At 49.2% G+C, this 19,482-nt stretch overlaps 1 protein-coding gene across 25 annotated transcripts in view; it reads left to right on the top strand.

The window, feature by feature from the left end:
• Foxp (FoxP protein) overlaps nucleotides 1-19,482 on the top strand; it is a 234,575-nt gene that overhangs the window by 83,895 nt on the left and 131,198 nt on the right. For 6 of the 25 annotated variants that reach the window (XM_026444549.1, XM_026444548.1, XM_026444547.1 and 3 more), the window contains one exon: nucleotides 2,713-2,766. The exons of the other annotated variants lie outside the window; for them this stretch is intronic. The gene's annotated coding sequence lies outside the window, so the exon portion shown is untranslated. The remainder of the gene's footprint in view (nucleotides 1-2,712; nucleotides 2,767-19,482) is intronic. 25 annotated transcript variants of the gene reach the window in all.

Raw genomic sequence — 19,482 nt, 5'->3', positions numbered from 1 at the left:
TACGGTATGCTTAGTGCAGGGGCTGAACTGCCTCTCCTCTCTCTCTCTCTTTCTCTTTCTCTCTCTCTTCCCACGTGCCTCCATTCCTCGTCTCTCTACGAAACTATCGGATACTGTGTAACTTCTCCCCGATTAATCGTAGCCGAGTAGGCATCGCGAGTATTCGTGACGCTTTTTATCTCGCCCGTGAAGGATGAAAAAAGAAGGAAGGAAAGAAAGACAATAAAAAAGAAAAACAATATCCCACCATCGATCATGACGAGCCATCCAATTGACGATCCACGAACGATGCGTAAACCGAAAGGGTGATTTCCCGAGGAAAGATGCGTGTAAAAACATGTACAGGGCAATATTGACGGAAGGAGGGTCTCCGATAAAAGCGGGTTCCGTTCTTGAAGGGTTTAAACGGAAGCGGGTCGATGGAAATCCCATTCTACGCGGCACAGGGGCTTTCAGCAAAGAAAATATTGTCCACGATGCGAGCGATAGCGGAGCGGAACTTTTTCACCTTTCGTTCCTCCTCCTCCTCCTCCTCCTCCCCCCTCTTTTTTAATTCCGTACGTGGCCGAGCACGAGCAGCTTTGTACCGGGAATGTACATTTCTCTCGTTGAACAAGCTCATTTGTGTAATCCCCGAAGCTTCGACAACAAACTGTCTGCGGCATTGGAGCGACGCTGAGAGCGTATATAGGAAGGGGGTGTGAGCGCGACATTAACGCACTTTGTAGTTCAACTCTCTGTGGCAGTTGTTATACACCACCATCTCTGACTTTCTCTCTTTTCGTCTCCTGACCTCGTCGTATCTTCTCCTCCCTCACACTTTTCTCTCTCTATCTATCTTCCTCTCCTCTCCTCTTTCTCTCTCTCTTTCTCTCTTTTCCGCGACTTCATCGTCCTGGATGAAATTGCAATTGTAATAGCAATTATCTTATTTCTACTATTGCTTCTTTGTACTTCGATTCGCGACATACGGTGTTGGCGGTGATGCGAATCAGAGAGAGGAGCAGCAACGTTGAAACGGTGGTTGGAAATCGTGGTGGGAAGAACGGGGGTGGAAAGATCGCGAATGGAATTAAACGTTGGCGGGATGGTCGTGACGCAATTTAAGTCGTGTGGCCGTTTACTGGGGCGGAATGACGAGTCTTTTAGCTGAATATTGCCAGCGTGAGTTACAACCGGCTTTCTCTCTCTCTTCCTCTCCCCCTCTATCTCCCTCTCGCTGGTATTGTTGCATTTTTCATTCGCCAATTATTAGCCGGAACACACGGGCTCCTCTTGGAAAGGACTCGAAAAATTGACTGCGCACGGACTGCTACGCTTTTTTTCCCTACCTACGTTTCCACACTGTAGACAAACGATAAACTTTATTTCAATCTTCGTGCAAAATTGAAGGGAAACGAAAAGTTTCCAACCGACCTTTCTCTCGTGCAGAAATAGAATATATCCAGTAGCCGCGCTTTTTTAATCATTTTCACCCTTTGGTTGACCGGTTACGAAACCGGAAAGTAGCACGGGTTGGAAACGTTGCTACCAAATTGCAGGAAGAGCGAGCGATGAAGGGTCTAATTTCGAGAAGTCAAAGTAGTAGAGCGAAGTCGAAAAGTTGACCGCATTGCGACGCCTGTTAAAACGTAGAGTAAAGATAGATCGGATTTAGATCGGAATACGAGGTTGGTTTACGAAATGAATCGCGGGAAGAGGAGGAGGAGGAGGAGGAAGGATGTTGGACGAAGGAAGGAAGAGAGATATAACGGATGGACGAAATCGTAGGAAACGTGGATGATACGTAACGACTCACGCTACACGTCGAGTAACGTATCGAGGCCCCGAGGTGAAATTCGAAGTTCGAAGTAATCAATATTATAGCTCGTGAAGATATACGATGCGAGAGAATGTGGGCAAACGGTGTACACACGTGCATTGTGTAACACGGTAATGGGGGGGAGGAGAGGTTGAGGGTGTAAGAAGGGTGTAACAGGGTGGAGAAAGGAGGGAGGGGGGCCTTGGATAGAAAGCGGAGGAGCGAAGGGAGACCGAAGGGGTGCCGGAGGATGGAGTTCGAGGTGGAGAAGAAGGGGTTGAAGGGGGCCGCGAGGTTCATACAGCGAGGGCTCCAGCCCGCGGGGGTGAACTGGGGGAAGGAAAGGGGTGGACAGCCGGACAAACAAAACCCTTGCTGCTTCATTTCTGCCCGTCTGGCCAGACACCGACCCTTTATACGCGCGCGCTTCCGTCCTGCGCTCGGCTCGTTCATTCCCTTCCTCCTCGACCGCCTCCGCCTCCTCCTCCTCCCCCCCTGGAATCCCTCCTCAATGCTTCGTCGAGTTCGGTACTTTCGGTACGTTACTTTTCGAGTTCGTTAATTAACGGCACCGTCGCCTCATTGGCGGGCTCTCGCGTCGTCCAGTCGAAGGATACGTCGGAATGGGTTTCGACGAGTCAAGCCACCCCAAAAGCGTGGCCACATTGTCCTTGGCTGACGGGATTCAAGTTTCGATGACGGGAGACGATAGGTGGTGGCTCGCCGATGGTCTTTGAATCGTCCCAGTGGGAAGGATAAGCCACGTGGCGAGCGTTTATATTTATTCGGACGAATAAATTAACTTTTTTCTTTCTTTCTTTTCTTTCTTTTTTTCCTCTCTCTCTTTTTTTTATGTTTCGCTCTTTATTTTTTTTTTTTTTTTAACATGTAGGTGTGTTTTCTTGCTTCAGGTCAGTGGTGTATACTTCCCAGGCTTCTGAGACAAAGTGACATGGCTTGTTAATGTGAGTTGAACGATTATTTTTGTACGTGACGTTTTTTTTTTCTTTCTTTCTTTTCTTTTTTTTTCCTTCCTTTTTCCATTTCGTCGGACGTGTCAAATTTTGTATAATTCTTTTTCCCTTTTATCGATAACTTACATCGGTCCTCGCGATATTATTTTTGGACAAGTTCCAAAACAAAGTACGCAAGTTGGACAGGGACGAAGAGAGAGGGTTGAACGAGCTCGTGGGGTCTGGCGCACGCTTTACTCCCCGTCGTTTTAGGGGGATGAACGATGCGAGACATCGATAATCGCATTTGTTGTACGACCACCGATACCGAAACTTTCGGAATTTCGTCCAGTTAAGAAGCAAGGGAAGTTTATGACTCGGGGAATATTTTATATTATTCGAGTATTCCTTCACCTCTCCTCTCCCTCCTCGTCTCCTCCCCTTCCCGCCCAACATCTAAATCTCTCTCTTCTGTCCATACACATTCGCGTACGCGTATGAAAATTCATCGCGTTTCAATCTCTCGTACGAATTTTTCACGACGATTAAAGCTGGAGAAACAATCTCGAGAAATCCGTGGTGGTGTTGCGGGGTGCATTTCAGCGTGCGCGTTAATTGCGAAAAGCGAGAGGGCGGAAAACGCGGAAAACACGCGAATAACAGGGTGGTTTATTTCCAACTCTGGTGTTGCGAACTCTTCTCTTTTTCTCCTTTCTTTTTTTTTCTCCCCCTTCCCCCTCCTCTTTCTTTCTCCTTTTTTCCCCTTCTTTCTTTTTCTCTTTCCTCTTTTTTCCTCTTTGCTTCTCACTGTGAAGAACACTCGGCGCCAAAGTGGGAGCTAATAACATAAATGAGGAACACAGCGCATTGCTTCTTTTTGTTCCCACCCCCGCGCGCGTTTCCTTTCTTCCGTTCGTTTTTTCGCCGGGCCAGCCAGCCAGCCAGCCAGCCGCTTCGCGTATAAAGTGGCGAATATGGGGTGTGAAATGCATGTCGGTTTCACGGGGTTGCCGGGCGTGTAATAGTGGGGACGGCGGGAACGGCGGTGGAGGGCGCGCGTGGTCGGAGAGGTCGGGTTCTGGAAACGGGCTCGAGTTGCAGGAGTCAACTTGGCGCTCATTGGCTACTTGCCGGCGACCGCCACTCGCGAAACATTAGTATTCTCTGCTAATTAAAATGTAACTGAAATTGTAATGGTCTGCGTGTGGCGACGATACGCCGGGAAAAGCGGGGGAGGATGGCGAGACAGAGAGCGAGAGAGAGAGAATCAGAGGAGGCCGGTGGCGGTGGCGGGGCGTTACACCGTGCACCAAGGTAACGGACGATGTGTGCTTTTTCATGCTCGGCTTGGGGACTGAATAGAGGAAAACGTCAGAACGTTCCGCGAAAAAAAAGGAAAAAAAAGGAAAGAAAAAAAAGACTGCATCACACCGCGATTGTTCCTATTACTTTTGTCCCGGTGTATTATGATTATTATCGTCGGTGATAGCGCCGCGGCAGAAAGAGGGACGAAATCTAAACGGTAGGGAAAAATCCGCGAGCTTTTTCTCTTCTCTTTTCTTTTCCTTTTTTCCCCCCTTTTTTTCTCTTCGCACGGAAAGCTTATCGTCAAAATAACGTACGATATTTTGCGACGCGTTGGATTCGTCGAGGAATAGAAGAGAAGAGAGAAAGAAAGAAAGAAGGAGAAAGACGATAGTAAAAAGAGGCCGAGTTCGGTTCCTTGGGTATATTCGAAAACGCGCCCTTAAATCACATCAACCCTCGAGTTACCCTTTTCACCTCTTCTCCCCGTTATCTCCACGCCGTCTCGTCTTTCGCTCTTATTTTATTTGTTTCGCTTATCCACGCCGTTCTGGAAGCTCGCGCAGATTTCGCGGCAATTTACTTTATGCGCGTTACGTCGTTTTCCGCCCTCTCGCTTCCACCGCCGGAGCGGCGTAGCCACCCTAACGGCAGTAGGTATCGTTTCATTCGACTCAGACCGCCCTCTCACCCTTACGATGTTCTTATGGGACTCACACCAGGGCCGCGTTGTACGTGCACGTACAGAAACCCGGCAACTTGTGTGCCTCGTTCTATCGTTGGGCCACCCCCGGGGTGTTGAAACTCTTCTGCACTTATTTCGCGCTAATTCACCCCTCAAGACCGCTTACACGCCCTCCTCCCATCCCCTCCCCTCCCCTCCCTCCTCCCGCATCCACGGCGAACCAGTTAGCTTTTTTTTTCTCACGTGCCGTGAAGCAGTTCTCGTTAAGCGGTTAAGGGTGAACTCCGTTAAAGAGGGGTTGTAAATTCATTGACCGACGAAAATACTCCCGCCGGAATTCCTGGAAGCATCTTTCGAGCTTCTTCGATTTCATCGATACTTCTCTCTTTCTCTCTCATCGCGGGGGATGAATAAATAATCCACGTACATTGCATCGTATCCACTTGAATTTCGATGAAGTGGGATTAGGTCGTCGAACTTGATCGATAATCTCGAGTAATTTTCGATTCGAATCGTTCTAATCCTCGCTCTCGCTATCATTGCGCGCTATGTGATTCGCGACGAAACCAACGAAATTCGAACAGGGGAAAGAGGAAAAGAAGGAGAAGAAGAAGAAGAAAAAGAAAATGAAAAAGGGAAGGAAAAAGAGTTCTCCATTAGTAGGACATTTGCATTGAACGGTTGACAAGCGGCAACAAAGGGAGGCTCAGAATTTTCGTCGTAAATAAGCATTACGATATAATTTTCTGTCACAACAATGGCTGCCGGTGTTACAAAAGGTTTAGCCACGAGGCGACCGTCGGCCACTACCCCCGTGGACAATGAGAACGTCCGCGTTACGCCATAAATTGATTTGCGAAAGCGTTCCTGAAAAAGCTCGCTCCTCTCAGCGAGGAGAGAGAGAAGAGTCCGCCGCCGTGTAGGGGCCAGCCGGGGTGGGGCTACCCACCACCAGGCTTTTGAGCTTATACCGCAAAAATTACGTCGCGAGAGGGATTGTATTTATGTTACATAATTACGCCACGCGCGACCAGCGGATAGAAGGGGTGCGGTGGGGCGGTGGGGCGAAGCGGAGGTAGTTATGAAGGGGGTGGAGGGTGGTACGCGAAGAGGAACCACAGCCAGAAGGGGGAGGGAGAGTGGGAACGGAGTAGGAGGAGGAGGAGGAGGAAAAAAACCGCCTGGTCGAGGAAAAGTTTTTCGGCGGCTGGCTCGACCGACCGACCGACCGACCGACCAACCAACCAACCAACCAACCAACCACCCGGCTAATGAATAGAAATAATTCTCGTGCAATTGTGCTTTTCGGTAGTTTTCAATTAACAGTCGCCCCTCCCTCCCCTCCCCTATCCTTTTACGCCATTCTCCGCAGCGCCCTTCCGCGAATACCGTTCCGCGGAATGGACGAGCTGTAAGTTTTTAAACGGCTCGAACGCGCGCGATTCGTACCGTGTAATTACACCGTTTTTCCCCCCCTCTTCTCCACCCCCTCCCTCCTCTTTCTTCTTTTCGGGGCTGACGGTGGTCACCGCCATTGTGTGTGCCTGTGCCGAAAAATTCCACTTTTATTATACTCTCCCCCCTTCATTCAAGACAAACAATTTTCCTAATTATTTCCACGACTTGTTGTTGACCATCTCTTCTTCCAAATCCAAACTTTTTTTTCGTTCGAGGGCGTAAGAATAGCAAGAACAAAAGCTGATATATACATATATACACATACCTACGTATACGTATAAATATTGGTGCAACGAGGAAAGGATGTCGAAAGATACACCCTTTCCCCTCCCCTCTCCCCGTGTGCGTTGGTCGCGGAAGGCTAGCCTCCGGAATCCCGCAAAATAAATCGGATCTCACTGTCAGTGATCCCCGGTAATATTTGTCTTTCGCCGGGCCATTTTACAAGATTTCCTATCTACTCGGCTTTATAAGCGAGGAAGACGAGGAGGAATCGGGCGGGCAACCGAGGGGTGACTCGGACACACACACACACAGAATGAGAGAGAGAGAGAGGCGGAGGTTCACGTCGTGAGATGGGGTGGGCCGCGGCCGGGTGGTGGTCGGTGTGATTCCCTGGGCTGGCTGGCTGGTATAGAGAAACGGCCTGGCGGTGGCTAGTGGTTGTGAAGGAGGTGGAAGGGAAAGAGTAACACGGGACAGGGTCCCGCGGGATAAAACGGGCTATCAGATGTGAAACCCACTGCGTCGAAATGTAAAAGCTTCCTGACAAATCGGTTTCTATTACCGCGTCGCGGTGGGTCGCCTTTTTTATATTGATGGCATTATTTTCCACGGAGACGGGAGACCGTATTTTCTGGACACACGTACGGCGGTACGTATTCTCCGGGAGTACACACGGGAGTCGACCTCCTCCCCTTCCTTCCTCCCTCCCTCCCTCCCTTCCCCTCGTGAATCCCGGTTATTTGCCTGGGAAATTAATGTGCGTTTACCACGTATTCGTGGCCGCTATCATCAAAGAAACGGAGTGACGTTCGATAAAATTGGTTATTATTACCCCTTCTTATTAAGTCCTCAAGGGGTTGCGCGCCCTGCTCTCGCCAGGTGCTTCGTTTCATCCTCTTTTAATTGCTCGTCACGTGACCGTCAAGTATTCGAATTGGGGAGAGGAAGGGGAAAAAAAGAGAACCCCTTAGACGTTCGTCTCCTTTTCTTCCGTTAAATAAAATATTCGAGAGAGGGAGAGAAAGAGAGAAAAAGCTAGGCTCGATACGCGTCTTCTCCTCTACTTTGAAAAAAAAAAAGAAAAAAGAAAAATCGGTGACGATGGAACGGGGTTTCTCTCCCGCCAGGAAGAGAATCTTCTCTCGTCGGACAAAAGCTCTCGGTCTCTCGATGTCCTCGAGGATCCGTAGTCACGTGCAAAAAAAAGAAAAGAAAAGAAAAGAAAAAAGAAAAAAAGGAAAAAAAGAAGAAGTAGGAGCGCGCACGTGGAAAGAGGTGGGCGGAAGGTGGGTGGTTGAAAGGGGTAAGGTGGGCGGGCGAAAAAAACATCGGAAAAGAGTTCCGTGGGGCTGGATGGTGTGAGAAGGTGCTGGAGCCAGACAGTCAGACAGAGGAGACAGACAGACAGACATGCGGGAAGGAATGAAAATAATAATAGCCAGCGTGGCCCAGGGCCATAGGTGTCAGTGCCGGTAGGAAAGAAGGAAGGACAGGAAGGAGCGCGTTGAATTTGTCATATGTAAGTTTCACCCTCTCTCCCGTGGTGCGGGCACACGCACCAGCACACACCCCTCCGCGACTCTTGCTCCCTCCCGCGCGCGAAAGCAACCAGCGCACCGCGTATCGTCGTCCGCGGGAGAGGATTATTTGAGAAAGGTGGCAGGAATCGGAGGGACCACGTCGAGATTCGGGTCCTTTGCGATGCGCAACCACCACCGATCCCTTGTGCGAATTTCTCGCGCGCGTTAGAAAATGTCTCGGGGGTATATTGAGATACTGTCACCGAATTTTCTCCCGCAACCCCTTGAGATCGTGCCTTGGCCCGTGGACACACACGCGCGCGTGTGTTACTTTCATCCCTTTTTTTCGTTTCAAGGCCGTTGAACCGAACACCTCTCCCTCTCTGCGCCGCTGTTGACGAAATTTGGCCGGCAGGCTGGCATCGTGGTCGGATTCGGATCGTCCTTCGTCTCGTTCGAGGATCGAACTCTCGTTATTGCTGTGCGTTCCGCTTCGTTCGGAAAAATCTAAATTATCCGGGGATAATTTTTTTTTTTCTCCTCGAAATTTCTCTCGATTTATCGTCGGAAAGTTGGAATGGAATTGGACGCGATTTTTGGTTAATTTTTACCAATCTCTGTCCACGATCCGGGATGGTGGTGGAGATCCGTTCTTTGCAATATCGTATTTACAGTGTCCGTATATTGTCTGGTCGGAGGCACAAACGCCGCTGCCTGTTTAATTTTTCGCTAATACTTGTCTGCTCGTGCAAGCGGATATCGAATTTCAATTGCGGTTGCCTGTAAACAAGTGCTCCGTTTTATTATTTATTACCATCATTCGGGCCACTTAATCAAAAATACATTAACGTGGATGACCCTCAACGTCTGACATTTTCGATGCTCGAATGTGCGAGCGCGAATGATTTCATCAGCGCGTTATTAAGTGGGCTTTGATTTTCGATCCTCATTTTGCAAACCCGAGCTCTTTGTCGCGGGACCGATCCTCTCCTCTCCTCTCCTCATCCCTCCGTTTTCCCCCGTTCCCATAGATTACATACCTGTCAAATGAAAATATTCTATTTGCGATACTGTTACTCTAATCATAGTTATTGCATATTTGTTAATTACCGCGTAACTCGTCTGCCAACGCGTGCCCACCACCCACCCCTCCGCCTCTTCGTTCCATCGGATGAATTTTCGTTGGATATATAATATATTCGTATTCGATCCCGGGGACCACCGCCACCACCACAACCACCATCACCACCATCGCCACCGCCATCACCTCCACCACCTGCTACGAGAAATTCACACGCGCGCGATCGCGAGATACTTTTTTAATTTCATCGCCAGCCTGATAAGTTAAGCGGAGATCGTTTTTTTAATTCCGGTCTCTGGACAGGGGTGGTTGGTAGGGCGGTTGGTAGGCGCGTTGATAACGTTGATTAATTACGATTCGGGCCCGATTATCGGTGGAATCGTGGTTTATTTATTAAACGAATATTTGTAGTCACGCTATTATTTATGGACCCGTGCCTTGACTCGTTGCGTTGCCGACCACGATTGCAACCGTGACCACCGGTGTACACGTTTCGTAGATGCGTATACGCATCAAACGAGTTTGTATATAATAAACTATGCGCGCGTATACGTATACGGATGACGACAATACTATTAATTAGGCCTTGTCTTTCATTTTTGTTTAATGATACTCCGTGCAGCTTGCAACGGCGGGAAATCCTTTGTGTTTTCACCCCGTTGTTTGGCGGGGTAAAAACGTGAAAAAGCGAAAAGCTCTGTCCGAGTGAGAGCGGATGCTTGTATACGTTCCATTCAATGGGGTTAGCAACGCAAGTGCACAGGCATGCCGGCGCTGCACACGTATGCACAGGCGGATACACGTGATAGGGTTGGACAAATGAAGTGGATATGACATAATGATTTCGAGAGGCTGTGTACCGCGTAGCTTGTTGCCTGTCGGACGGACCGACCCCGCCACCCTTGTTCATTAAAGTTTTTCATTTCTACCGATAATATTAATTACGATTCGCCGCCTGAAAAGAAGCAGTCGCGTTCTTTTTTTTCTTTTTTTTCTTTCTTTCTTTTTTTTTTTTCTTTTTTTAACTCTTTTCGAATTTTTGTTCCAGTCCGATCAACGCAGTTCCTCGCGGATTATCTTGAATAAACAACGCGCGATGAAACGAAAATTTATATTATGCGTGTGTGTACATCGTTCTTGAATGATTTATCGGGGTAGAAGAAATTTGGAAAAATATTACCCGTCCGTCTAGAGACTGCCTGAGAGATAGTCCGAATTCGATAATTGCGACCTTGATCGATAAATCGGTGATCGCGAGGGTCGCGAATAAAGTTACGTGATGTGTATTTTCTTTTTTTTTTTTCTCGTCAAATTTTCATCAACTCGTCGCGATGAAAGATACGACAGATCGCAGGATGATCGATATCGCGAAAGGAAAGAAACACGGGAGGAAGAGGAAGGGGGGAGGGAAAGTTGTGGCAAGTAATCACGGGCACGTTCCAGTTTTTCAAAGGCAAGAATATCGGCCGTTTCAGGGGACGATTCACGTGGCAGGAATGGTTTGTCGCAGCACAGAGACCTGTTATAGCGCTACCGTCTTTGCTTGTTTTTTTCCTACCTCCACAACCCTCCTCTGGCCCTTCCACGGTAAACAACAGGCATACCCCCCCATCCTCCTGGCACAGACACCGCCGACCCCGGTGCCGTGCCTCCCACTTGCAAGGCACCACCCCTCATCAGTCGGTCTGTACAAATATACTATTGTATTGATCCTATACCTTTTTCCACCTCCAACCCTCTTCCTCTCCTTTTGTTCCCCGAGTATCCTCGTTTTACATTTTAGCCGCTTCCGCGAAACAACTAATGTGCACCGAGTGTGTTGACAGTAACTGTCTCGCTATTGTTGCACCCTCTCGCTCTCGCCTCCTCCTCGCCTGCTCCTGCCCGTGCCCGAAGAGGGATGAAGCGTTGGATCATCGCGCACCAACCCCGCGGCGATTCTTCCGTTCGATTCTTCTCTCATTTCGCGATAAATCGACTGACTCTTCCCCTCCTCCTCCTTCTCGAATCGGTTTATTTTCTCGTAGCATTTAGAGTACGGACGATCTATCGATCGATCGATCGAGTTGAAGTTAAAAATAAAAGAGAAAAGATTCGTTTCGTACAATTTTTGGCTGACAAATCTTGGATCCGAGTTTCTCGAATCCGTTATTACGTATTTTTACGTGGACGTCAGGTAGAGAGGGTTGATAGAGAGAAGCGTGGGAGGGTTAATTACACCGCGCGAAAGTCGATTTGGCGAGGAGATGGAGCAATTTCGTAAATACGTGCGCTTGGTATCGGTTTTATTGTCGAGGGGGAGGGCGATGATGTGCGCGGTCCGTGTAGTATTTCTCGACCCAACAACAACAAGAGGCGGGCGGGCGGGCAAACACTGGCAGCACGTAACGCGCATTAATACGAACGAGCAGGCCGAGAAGTAAGACCGGTGAAAAGGGGTGGGAGTTTATATCGTGAGGTGAGCACGCGATGACGTGATTCTATCGATTATTAAACGAATAATATGCAGTCGCTCGCACTGCCCTGTACCATGTGCGCATCGAACCACACCACGGGCAATTTGAGTATGCATCGTATGCATGAGTTTATGATCGCGCGAAAATCCGGAATGTTCGGCACGGAGTGATACGATGGAAACGAAATAGAGTTCCCGCGAAACTAATTTCATAGGAACGGTTACAAACCTCGACGCCTCGAAAATGCCGTTGTGTGGTGCGGTATTCTAAAATTAGGAGTTACACACGAACCACCGGCCGCCACATCGCCGCCCCGCCGCAGCCCGCTCGCGGGAAATTCTTTTTTCCCCTCCCTGGCGGTGGACGATGCCCTCGTCGAACACGGGGGAGGGGGAGATACGCAGTCTCGAGCGTGGCCTTTTTTACGCGACAATACACGACGAATCACGGCCGCGCGCTGATTGAGAAAACCCTCTATACACCCGTGATTTTCCGCGCTACATTGTGAAACCCGGAATATTCCAAGAAATTAGGGGGATGAAAATGACTCGCGCTGCTCGTTCCGATCGATCCTCTCGCTCGTTTCCTCCCTAACGTTTTTCACGTTTTTTCCCCCCCTCCTTTTTTTCTCTTTTCCTTCCCTCTTTTTCCCTTCTCCTTTCTCTCTCTCTCTCGCGCGCGCGCGAAATCCGGGGAAAGAGAGTGGAAAAAGTTGGAAAATTTCGCGAGGCGAGGAACGGGCGACTCTTGGACAACGATTTGCACAACATTCAAGTTGCGTGTCCGTACGTGGAAACGTAGGGTATCGTAACGATCGTAACGCATCGAGGTCGAAGTAACCTGCAAGGTAACGAGCAAAAAGGATTGCGCTAACGAAGTGCCTGACTGGGTAACTTGCCCGAGCCCTGGGTCCGGGGCAATAATGTCCTCCTCCCCCCCTCCGGTTGGTAAACTCGTGTTTGCACAACTCTTTGTCCCAGAAGTACACACACACGTACACACACGTACACGCGCTCGCGGGCACAAAGGCGTACGTGCACACGTCACCGTCGAAGAGAACGCCGACCGACTCCTGCCCTCGCGCTCTCCGACCTAAGGTTTTTTTTTCACCGGTTGTTGTATGCATAATAGCATTAGGATTCATTAGCAATCAGAGATGGACCGAGCGTGGTGGGTGGTGGACGCTGGACGCCCCCGCTCGATTGTTTACCAGAGTTCACTCACGGTCCGCTCACGACTCTTCCGCCCGTTGCAACCCCCCCATGCCTGCAACAGGCGGCAGCTTGCGTCGTTCTGCATCGTTAGAAACGTCGGTAATTCCGTCGGTGCCTCCGCTCCATCCGTTCGTTCGAAAGAAGACGTGTCACGCTCGGGCTAACTTTGAATTTCGATCGGTGATGAAGCAGAGTCGCGCCGATATTTGCGATATTTGGTTAGAGGGTGGAAAAAAGGGGGATAAAAGTACGGAAGCGGGGAATTTGGAAGTGGATGTTATCTTCGTCTTTCGTCAGCGGATGGAGAGATGGATTGAACGGGGGGATGGGACGGTGGAGATTAACGCAATAATTTTGATAATAATTTCGTTCGATAATGGACTCGTATCTGCAAAATGTTTATCGTTCGAGGCTCGAATTTCTTACTTACCGTTTCTCCCCCTCCCCCCCGATGGGATCGATGGATAAAACGGGAGATACGTAGGGGGTTATACATCGTAGCATAATGCGTTTCGTTCGAAAGGTGTACGATCGTCGTTGTGTGGACGTTCGGTAACAATAAATTACTCGACCGGTTGTTAAGGCCGACAATACCCGCGTCTGTATCAATTTACCTGCGAATCGAGCGACAGCACTGAACTTTTGCTCGTATAATTTCTATCTATCTATCGGAGGAGCGTTGGAAAGCGTAATAGAATACCTGGCCTTCTGGGCGTCTATTTATAATTTCGTCTCATTCATTGGAAAAGACAATCAAACGCGCGGTGAAATCGCGCGGGTAGACGTATCTCTTTACCTTCTTCTACCCCTCCCTCTTTTTCTCTCTCTCTCTCTCTCTGCCTCTCTAACTCTCGCTTTCTCGCGGCCACGGCGGCGGCGGCGGCGATCGAAAAGGGGGATAAAAGGACAATGAAAATACATTTGCAGGCAAAAGCGACAGGCCAGCGAGATAGCTTATGCTTCCTGGAAAGAGGCGAAGGTTGTCACTTTACTACTCGCAACAGGACACCGACCGACCACCTCGTATTCCCGTTTAGTTTGCCGTTCAACTCCTAGCAAATATCGCTCGCCTCGTTGAACGGTCTGTGCACGGAATAAACATCGGTCGAGTGTGTGCCCGCTTAAGGGGGAGAGGGTAGGGAATCGGGGGGGGTGGAAAAAAAATGCTGGTTACGTTATCAGTTCCTTTACAATTGGTGACAATTTCATTTGGAATGTACTAAAAACACGATGGGAGGGAGGTTTGAATTACGGGTTATTCGACCACTTTGTATATGCGAAAAAGGAGGAAAAGGAAATCTTTGTAATAATCTTTGTCTTTTGTTCGGATAGCGAAACAGCAAATAAAATCGCTTTACGATAAAGTGTCAGGTGGCACGGTCACCACCAATTAATTTCGCCCGTTCAGCAATTGCAACCTTCTATTTAGACATTTTTACGGATCACGCGTGTTCGATCACGGAATTAAAACGAAGAGAGAGACGATGGTGGTGGTGATGGTGGTTGTGGTGGTTGTAGAGGTGGTAGTGGTAGTGACGATGGTGGTGGTGGTCGGTGGTGGCGAGGAATGGGGAGGATCAGGACGAATCGTTGGAAAACGGCCGATTAGCTTTTCGACAAAGGATGGGCCGGCTAGAGGGGGAGGGGGAGGGGGAGGGGGAGGGGATTCGGTTCCCAATACCATTGTATTGGTAAACGGCGTTCATTATAAATAGGGGTAGGACACAAAGCGCAGAATAAATATCGAGATATCCTATTTCCGGGGGATGGCCGAGGCCGGTGTTTATTCTATCATTTTTTCATGAGATTTCAGCCAAGTGTAAATACCGCGGAAAATGCAGGAACACAAGGCGACTAAACATAACGATTATAAGCGCCCAGGGGCTTCGATGCGCCGTGCTGCGCCGTGCTGGCTTGTTTTCAATGCAGTTGCATTGAACCTCGCCTCCGCGTTCTGGGGCGGCCTCCTCCTCCTCCTCATCCCCATCGTTACCGTCCGAACCCGGGGTAACTGCGCCCTTTGTAAAATGTCGTATTGACCTAAAAAACGAAAAATGCAACAGCCGACTTGATGAAGTTCGTCGAGGTATCGTAATTGCATCGCCCGGAGTGTGCTTTGAGCTCTTTTCACCCCCGTCGGGGCTGCGGAGCAGTCTCGAAAGCCGAGAGCGAGAGAGCGAGAGAGAGAGAGAGAGAGAGAGAGAGAGAGAGAGAAAGAGAGCTCCACGCATTGTTATGAGCTTGTCAGAAATTATTTAAAAAATTAATTTCCCGTGACAACGAGCTCTTTTTCCCTATCTTTCTCTTATTCCTCTCCCCTATTTTATATCATATCCAACCGGCCAAGGGATTTTTTATCACAAACCTTCGTCCTCCTCCCGTCCACCTTTATTTTTTCCTCGTTTCGAGTATCGCGTCGTCTTCGTTATTGTCGTTATTTCCTGCTGTTTTCTTTTTTTCTCCTTCTTCTTTTTCTTCTTCTGCCCCTCTCACTCTATCCCTCTCTCCCTTCTTTCCTCCTTCCCCCTTTTTTTTCTTTTCCAACCATCACGATTTCTCGTAGCACGAAAATCGTTTCGCCGAGTCACAAGTCGACGCGTGACAACGTTTTCGTCGAGCTTGTTGTTCCTTCGCCGACTTCTCGTCGATCGCGGAACAGATGTTTCGCATAATCCTCACCCCTCGCGGCCATCAAACTTTCCCCCTTCGGCTTTATTATGGAATTCGAGAAGTCCGTGCCACCAATTTTTATGGCCGCTGTTTCATCCGAGAGTTCGCGGCCGCCGGTTAAACGCTCGCGTTGAAAACGCTGTTTAATAAGAGTAGTTTCGCGAGAGGGATCCAAAGTTTCTCGACGTTACGTCGCGAAGATGTTTTTCTCGGAGAAAACGGTGGTGGAGAAGGCGCCAAAGAAGGGAGGAGAGAGAGAGAGAGAGAGAGAGAGAGAGGAGGGAAGAGGTATGAGGGGACCAGGACGAGGATAATTTTCAGACATTAAAAATGATATTGGGGCAAAACGCCGCGGGACAAGGGTTGAAATGGGGCGTAGGAAGCGAGGGGGAGGGAAAAGTTGGTGTATAAACACAAGTTACGTAAGTACATTACAAAGTGTAATGGCGAATCGGAGGTTGCCGCTGCTTGGTCCGCGCCACGAGTAAAAGTGGCCTCTTTAACCCCCGAGAAGGCAACCCCCCCGTGTCATTTATTATGCTATATTGTTACAAGGAAATTGCGTTTTTATAAGCGGACCCAGCGAGAAACGAGAGAGCCACAAAGAGCCGCGGCTTTTTTATCTCAATCGTCACTCCTGTTTTTTCAAAGCGCATCGTTCTCGCGTAACCTCGTCGCTCGCCCCGTCATCCCCCGCGAATCTTTCTCGAAAAAAAAAAAGGAAAATTTCTCGCAATTTTCCATACCGCGTTTTATATATATATATTCGACAGTCCGAATTGTTAATATTGTTAACGTTAATCTCGCCAACCGACCAGATTTTCGTAACATCTTTCGTCTAGAACGCGTCTTTCCGAAACATCCCGCGGTACGAGCTTTTTCATGCTTGAACGCCTTCCGCCGAGCCTCGCTACCTTTATTAATCCGAAAAGCTCTCGGTATCCCAGGAGAAGCTTTCTCCGTGTCGAGTACCGTCGAAGGAAAGAAAGAGAGAGAGACGAAGAGAGAGGAGAATATCCTCTCGAAAATTCTGGGAACGTGTGTGGCGTGAATTGGGATTCGAGCTTTTGTACATTAATATCACGAGTGGCGAGCCAACCGTACTTCCTTCCAAGCTTGGCCTGGCATCCCCGTATCTCGAGGGGTGGAGTGAAAGAGGGGGAAAAAAAGGTGGACTGGCAGCATGTTGCGCGATCGTAAACACTTTGCATATTTCCCGTACCATTGGCCAACCCCTCTCGACTAGCTACCGGCACCTTTTCAACCACTTCTCGTCTCTCTTCCCACCCTCTCCATCCTCCACCCTCTCGCCTCCCCCTTTCCTCCTGCCCTTCTCCCGTGGCCGCATACCGACGCTTTGCAATTAGCTAAAATCGATCGCGCGAAGGTGCAGGATGGAACGATATTGCACGTTCCTATGGCTTCTCTCGTGGACGCGTAATATCGCGAGATTTCATTCGATTCTTTCCGTTTCGTTAAATTCCGTTTTCGAACGTCGCGATATTTTCTCTCTCTCTCTCTTTTTTTCTTTTTTTTCCCCCCTGTGTACGCGCGTTCACGCGCCTCTCCACCCCTTCCCTCTCGCCCCCTCCGCGGGTTTTCTCGGTCTATTTATTTTTTATCGCGATTCAATCGTTGGCCGGCTAACGACGTTCCCGACGTTTAGTCGCCCCCCTTCTTTCTTCTCCCTTTCTCGTGGTTATTTTTTCGTTTTTTTTTCCTTTCTCTCTCTTTTTTTTTTCCTTTTTCTTATTTCCTTTTTTTCTCTTTCCCTCCGCCACTCCTCGTTTCACTCCTCTCCTCTCGTCGAACTCGCGAGACCAATTACCAATTTTCCGAATATAATAAATGTCCGATTCCCCCTCTCTCTCCCCCTTTCCTCCCTCCTCCCACTCTCTCTCTGTTCCTCATTGTCTCGGACAATAAAAAGAGTAAACTGGTAATAATAATAATGCCATTGATTTCGAGAATCGAAAGTTTCGGTTCACTTCTCCGATTGTGGCGAGAAATCTGCGTTGTTGGAGGGGGAGGGGGAGAGGCAAAAAGAAAAAGAAAAGGGAGAGAGGGAGGGAAAAAGAGAAAGAGGAAGAGAAAACCTGCGCGCTCGCGAGTAAGAGAGAGAGAGAGAAAGTAGCCGGGCACAGGGCGAAGTTTTTAGATTCTCTCTGTTCCACCCATCTCCTTTCTCCCTTTCTCTCCACCGGTTCATTAACGGAGGAGAAAGGGTGGCTGCGTAAGAGTTGAAAGGAAGGAGAACGAGCTTGGAGAACGAAGGAAGGAAGGAGGAGAGGGGAGGGGAGAGGGGAGGGGAGAGGAGAGGATGAATCGCGGAGCCTTCCGAAATCCGGGGAGCCTTGTAATTGGACCGGGGATTGCGAAACGTCGAAACGGCGTCGAGACACGTCTGTCAGCTGGCGTCCTTTCATAACATCGAAGGAGGAGGGGGGTATTTAGGAAGTGGAGAATTTTTCGCCAGAAAAATTTATGAGTCATTGAGCCTCGACGAGTTCGAGAACATTCCTCCGTTCCGTTCGATCGTCAGGCTTGCCGTTATCCGGTAATATTTTCAGTTTTTCCTTCCGAGTTTCTAGCTCCTCGCACCAACGAGAACAAAACAAATCATCGATACGACCTAATACGCCGTTTCTTCTCCACGTGTTCTTCTTAGCTACGCAGTTATCAGACGATCAAGCCGTTCGAGTAAACAACGACGCCAATAACAAACGCCGGGCAGGAAGATTGTACTCGCAGCCATTTTGTTCAGTCGCACGACGAGTATTCAGCTTGAATGTTCAACGCTCGAATTAACGGAGCGCTAGAGGAACGGAAAATTCGTGTGCTTTCTTCTTCTCTTCTGCTAACGTTCTTCGTACAGTGTGCACGGATCATTTCGCGAATCGTCTTCCTGCCAAGAAACCTGTAAGTGAGTGTATATGTATGTGTGTGTGTGAAATAACCGACCAGTTGGATTAGACTCTTTCTCTCGCTCGTGTCTCTACCGCGGAAAGTAAAATATTATATCTATGGTGGGGGGTGGAGAAGAGGCTTGAAGGGGGGCCTGGAGGCGAAATACGCGCGCGGCCCAATGTTTTTTCTATCGCGGTATAAAACGACGAAAAGATTGGAAAACATGGAAGGAGTGGTTCCCGCGCGCGATATTAGCCGGCGTTACACCGGCGCCCCGTTATATTTGATTGGGCTGTTCGTGTAAGAACACCCTCGAGCTCCTCCGCAGCTACCCTTCCGACCAGCAGCCCTTCCTCCTCCTCCACCTCCTCCTCCGCCGCCGCCGCTGCTGCCTCTTGGCCCTCTTCTGCTCATCCACTCCCTCGGTCTGTGCAGCGAAATGTTGGTTAAATAATATCCGCGCTTCCAACCGTAATTATCTCGCTCTCAGATTTTCTGCCTTGCGGGGCGAAGGAGGTGGAGAAGCGAGAGGAGGCGGCTGAGGAGGGGAGAGGCCGATTCTGGTCTGGTGGAAAAGGCAGCAGGGGTCGGGTGGATAGAGAAGTTGGAGATTGAAGGAGAGACGGGGGAGGGATATTAGAGATAGCGGGGGAGGGGAAGGAGAGAGAGAGAGAGAGGCGCGGGTGTTGGTTCGTAATTGATACCATTCGAGATGGTCGATGATCTTCCGCTCGTGTTAGCTCCTCGATCGAGAATTTTCCTCGACAACGTAACCTTGCGAATAATGGCGGAGCGAGTGTTTCGGGATGGTATGCAAAACACGGGATAAGATTGATACATTCGACTGGTTGGAGGGGAATGACGGGCAGAAGTGTGATGTATGGGCCCGTTGATGCGCTTCCTCTCGGGGAAGGGATTACGCGAAAGGGAAGATCGAGCGTTAAAAATCGAAATTTTATATTCGAAATGGTTTTTCCGTTCAGCCGACTCGGCCGAGTTTTGGACAGGCGCCAGGGTGGGTTGAGGAGGAGGAGGAGGAGGAGGCAACAGGGTGCCCGCCTAGCCACTTTTCCTTGGAATACCGATATTCATGGCCGTTTTATTGACAAAAGAGGAAAAGCCAGAGGCGATTTTTATGCGGGCATCAAGGATCGTTTGCAACATACCGAGAAAGGCTAACAATAAGTCAAAACACCGGCGAAGAAGA

Source organism: Apis mellifera, linkage group LG13 (genome assembly GCF_003254395.2).
Source record: "Apis mellifera strain DH4 linkage group LG13, Amel_HAv3.1, whole genome shotgun sequence".
Taxonomy (NCBI): domain Eukaryota; kingdom Metazoa; phylum Arthropoda; class Insecta; order Hymenoptera; family Apidae; genus Apis; species Apis mellifera.
Note: the sequence above shows the minus strand (reverse complement) of the source record. Positions and strands in the feature narration are given on the sequence as shown.